Here is a 5,878-nt window from a genome sequence, read left to right on the forward strand (position 1 = left end):
CCATGGTGATATCTTCCCATTTCCACACGGGAATGTCTAGCGGCTGCATCATTCCGTGTGGTCTCTGGTGCTCGGCCTTGACCTTCCTGTAGGTCAAGCACCGCTCTACATACCATGCTACGCCCCGCTTCATGCATGGCCACCAGTAATCAGGGCGAAGATCCTGGTACATCTTCGTGGCCCCGGGATGGATGGAGAACCTCGACTTGTGGGCCTCATCCATCAGAACCTGTCGTACTCCGCCTCGGTACAAAACCCAAACCCTCCTATGCATGGTCAACAACCCTCGGCTATCATAATCAAATGAGGCCACTTGGCCTACGATCTGCTCGCACTTCTGGCGCTCTTCCTTCAGGCCCTCAACCTGTGCCTCTCTGATCTGCTCCAGCAAAGGAGTAATCACTGTCATCCTCAGACATATGTCTCGAATCGGGGCCGCTACTGCCTTGCAGCTCAGGGCATCGGCCACCACATTAGCCTTGCACGGGTGGTAAAGGATCACACAGTCGTAGTCCTTCACCACATATAACCATTGAAGCTGTCTCATATTTAGATTCGGCTGATCCATGAGGTACCTCAAACTATTGTGTTTCGTGTAAAGGGTACAACGGACCCCATAGAGGTAATGCCGCCAAATCTTGAGGTCGAAAACCACAGTCCCCGTCTCTAAATCATGCGTCAGATAGTTAGCCTCGTGAGGCTTCAACTTCCTCGAAGCGTAATCTATCACGTGACCCCGCTGCATCAATACCGCACCCATGCCTGTAATCGAAGCGTCACAGTAAACCATGAAGTCATTGACACCCTTTGGAAAAGTCAGGATCGGTGCCTCGCACAACCGTTGTCTGAGAGTCTCGATGCCTGCCTACTGCTCAGGCCTCCAGCGGAATGTCACCGACTTCTTGGTCATTCGGGTCAAAGGAACAACGATCTTGGAGAAGTCCTAAATAAATCTCCGGTAATAACCCGATAGACCCAGGAAACTCTAAATCTTAGTTGGAGACCTCGGAATCTCCCACTGCATCACGTCCTCTATCTTGGCCAGATCGATCAGAATAACCTTCTGGTTGACAAGGTGTCCAAGAAATTGCATCTCGCGTAACCAGAACTCACACTTGGAGAACTTTGCGTAAAGTCTCTCCCTCCTCAGTCTGTCTAGTACCTCCCTCAGGTGCTCCTCATGCTGCTCCCGAGTCTTGGAATAGACCAAGATGTCATTGATGAAGACTATCACAGACCGATCCAGCATCGGTCTGCACACGCGGTTCATGAGATCCATGAACGCGGCTGGAGCATTGGTGAGCCCAATCGACATCACCACAAACTCGTAGTGACCATAGCGAGTCCTAAAAGTTGTCTTATGTACATCGTCGTCTCTGACTTGCATCTGGTGATAACCCGATTGCGGATCAATCTTGGAGAACCAAGATGCGTCCTGTAGCTGATCAAACAAATCATCAATCCTCGGGAGGGGATAATGGTTCTTCATCGTTACCTTATTCAGCTCCCGGTAGTCTATGCACATATGATGAGACCCGTCCTTTCTCTTCACAAACAGGATCGGGGCTCCCCATGGCGAACTGCTCGGTCTGATAAATCTCTTGTCTAGCAGCTCCTGCAGCTGCGTAGACAACTCCTGAATATCGGGAAGAGCCAATCGATGTGGTACCATGGCTATCGTAGCTGCACCTAGGACTAAGTCAATCCTGAACTCGACCTGTCTCTCCGGAGCTACCCCAGGTAAATCCTCTGGGAATACATTCAGGTACTCTCGCACTACCGGTACTGATGGGTTTTAGGTACAATAAATAAACTAGAAAACAATTCCTAAGTTCACATGCAACCTATTTTGGATCTATGTTTTAACTATTGAACATACAACTTTGAATTGCAAAACAAGAACCCTAGAGGAGAGAGGCTAATTTCGAAATTAACAAACTAGGGTTTAGGGTTTACATACCTTTCAATTGTTATAGCAAACAATTGATATTCCCTTGATCTTGATCTTGATCTTCTTGGAAGCTTTAGCACCACAAGTGTAATGCCTCTAATGGAATCACACCCAAACTAGCAAGAAGGAAAGTAGAAGAAGAGAGGGGAGAGGGAGTATGCAAAATCTCGGCCTTAGGGTTTCTTCAAAAGAAAGAGTGACCAAAAACATGAACCAGGAGGCTCCTTATATAGCTGAGGGATCTAGGGTTTAAGGGAAACCCTAGTTATCCTTTGCTTAGGGCCTAAGCAAACCCAAGGGCCTTATCCAAGCCCCTATGGACGAAATTATTAGGGTTTCCCCTAAAGATTTCGTCTACCCTCTTCCAAGGGGGTTCTAGAGCCTTCCACTCAACTATTAGATAATTGCAAACTAGTCCCTGCACCTTATAATTAATTCTTTTAACCCCAAAATCAATTCTGATTAATTTCTGGCTAACAATTAATTAAACATAATGATTTCTAATTAATATATTAATCCAATAACATATTAATAAATCATTTATATATATATATTAATTTATTAATCTTATAAATTAATATCTCTCCTTTCATAATTTCCTTGTCCAGTTGCTAGGTTGAGGGCAACCCAAAAGGACTGTGCTGCTATCAATTCAAGTACATACCAATTATAGTTATGGGCTTAGACACCTAATCCAACAGTCTCCCACTTGGATAAGTCTGTAACTATAATTGCTAGTATGCCTTCTAAATTTGACCAGCAAATTGTAGCTTCCAAAAGCTGCTGCCGAACTCTGACCCAGTCAGTTACGTGTCCTAAGATAAGTGATCATATAATCCTTCGTTCTGCTAGATATCCCTAGACATAAGACATGGAATGTAATCAATCTGTTTGTCCAGAATCTATGTTTCCCGATTCCTGATTTGTGATGATGAAGGACTTCTAATCGAACACATCAATTTAGTCCTGGCTGGGCCCAGCACATAAGTCAACACCAAATCATCGAGGGGCCCACAGATATCACTTTTCCTGTTAGGGCAAAAGGAACGAATAAACGTTGACTCATATGCTTGTATCTTTTACTCATCAAATTATGCATGACAATACGTTTTATAACACCAAGTTACTGATGTGTTTTCGTATCACCAATGCACAACCGACTTGTAAATTACAACTCATATATCTTCGTTTCAAGATTATAAGATATTATCGTCTCAGTATTACTCGTGATGAATTCCATGAAGTAATACTCTGAGCGTGGGTTTATCCAATACTCAAATCTCAATTTCTGAGTACTCATGAACATTGCAGCAATTCTATTGCCATGTCTATCCTTAGACAATCTGCAATCCAATTCATGACAGTCTTAATTCACTACTTACTTCCAAGAGTACGAGCGACTGTGGAGTTTGAATAATCTCATTATTCAGGAAGTAAAACATGCAAAAATGAAACACAATAATAAACAATTGACAAAAGGTAGTAGCCAAACTTATAAATAATACTTTATTATTTAATCATCAAAAGTCAATTACATTTACTTTGTTACAAGTTTCAGAATAAAACTAATCTAACTACTAAAACTAATATCATCTTTCAGTCCTATGCTCCGAGCATGCTGAATATGCTTAGCCCTACTCAGACCCTTTGTGAGAGGATCTGTTGGGTTATCTTCAGATGACACCCTCTTTACTATAAGATGGCCTTTTTCTACTTTATGTCTGATGAAATGGTACTTTCTGTCGATATGTCTGGTCTTACCATGATCTCTCGGTTCCTTTGTCAAGGCAACCGCTCCTTCATTATCGCAGAACAGTTCCATAGGCTCCTGGATGGTTGGAACAACTCCGAGATCCCCGATGAAGTTCCTCAACCAAGCTGCTTCTTTCGACGCTTCACTTGCTGCTATGTACTCTGATTCACAAGTAGAATCAGCCACCGTATTTTGCTTGGAACTCTTCCAAGTAACTGCTCCTCCATTCAGTAAAAACACCCAGCCCGACTGAGAACGGATGTTATCTTTATCCGTCTGAAAGCTGGCATCACTGTAACCATCTACTCTTAAAGTATCACTGCCACCAAGCACAAGAACCCAGTCCTTTGTCCTTCGCAAATACTTGAGTATATTCTTAACTGCTATCCAATGAGCTCTACCTGGGTTTCCCTGATAGCGACTGACCATGCTCAAAGCAAATGCCACATCAGGACGAGTACATGTCATAGCGTACATGATCGATCCGACAGCGGAAGCATAAGGTACACGACTCATGTCATCTATTTCAACATCTGTACTCGGGCATTGAGTCTTACTCAATTTGGTATTGCTCTGGATAGGTAGCTCTCCCTTCTTGGAATTTTCCATACTAAACCTCTTTAGTACCTTATCCAAGTATGTGCTCTGACTAAGTCCAATTAGTCTCTTCTTTCTATCTCTCAATATTCTAATCCCAAGAATATAGGCAGCTTCTCCAAGGTCTTTCATGGCAAAACACTTTCCAAGCCAAGACTTAACTTCTTTCAAGGTTGGAACGTCGTTACCAATGAGTAATATGTCATCGACATACAACACCAGAAAAGTTACTATACTCCCACTAGCCTTGATATACACACAGAACTCATCTTCACTTATAGAGAAACCAAATTCTTTGACTTTCTCATGGAAGCAAAGATTCCAACTGCGAGATGCTTGTTTCAATCCATAAATGGATTTCTCAAGCTTGCACACTCTATTGGGGAACTTTGCGTCAACAAAACCCTCTGGCTGACTCATGTAAACATCTTCAACCAATTTCCCATTAAGGAAAGCAGTTTTGACATCCATCTGCCAGATTTCATAATCATGAAAGGCAGCTATGGCGAGCAATATCCTAATAGATTTAATCTTAGCCACTGGCGAGAAGGTCTCATCATAGTCAACCCCTGGGGTTTGAGTGAAACCTTTTGCAACCAGTCGAGCCTTGAATGTGTGCACATTTCCATCCATGTCTGTCTTCTCCTTGAAGATCCATTTGCACCCAACTGTCTTACGACCTGGTGCACTATCAACCAAATTCCAAACTTGGTTGTCATACATGGACTTAATCTCGCTGCCCATTGCCTCTTTCCACTTGGAAGCCTCTGGGCCTGCCATTGCTTCCTTATAAGTGACTGGTTCATCTAAGTTTACCAGTGTTCTGTCACTTATGAATGTGTCACCATCTGAAGTAATATGAAAACCATACAACTCAGGTGGCACACTCACCCTAGTGGATCTTCTAAGAGGTAATGAGTTATCGATTGGTTCAACAGGAACTGTTTCCTCTGGTTGAGTGCTAGTGTCATCTAAGGTTCCTTCATTGGCTGAATCTTGAATTTCTTCAAGGTCAATAGTGCTCCCACTGTCCTCTTTGAATATGAGCTCTCTTTCAAGAAAGACTCCTCTTCGTGCTACAAAGACCACGTTCTCACTAGGCCTGTAGAACAAATATCCAAAAGACTGCTTTGGGTAACCAATGAAAACACATTTCTCACTTCTAGCTGCTAGCTTGTCGTGAGTCTCTCGTCTAACGAAAGCTTCACAACCCCAGACTTTAATATGTGCTAACGAGGGAACTTTCCCTGTCCACATTTCGTGAGGTGTTTTGGCAACCTTCTTTGTAGGGACAAGATTGAGGATGTAGGCGGCTGTCTCTAAGGCATACCCCCAGAAGTGAATAGGAAGCGAAGCCCGACTCATCATAGAACGAACCATGTCTAACAAGGTTCGATTGCGCCTCTCAGCTACACCATTTAACTGTGGTGTCCTAGGAGGAGTCAATTGTGAGACTATCCCACATTCTTTCAGATAGTCGTTAAACTCGATACTAAGATACTCCCCGCCTCTATCGGATCTAAGTATCTTTATCTTTCTGCCCAATTGATTTTCGACTTCATGCTTAAACTCTTTGA

This window comes from Lactuca virosa, chromosome 2, assembly GCF_052849685.1.
Source record: "Lactuca virosa cultivar CGN04683 chromosome 2, Lactuca_virosa_CGN04683_v6, whole genome shotgun sequence".
NCBI classification, from domain to species: Eukaryota; Viridiplantae; Streptophyta; class Magnoliopsida; order Asterales; family Asteraceae; genus Lactuca; species Lactuca virosa.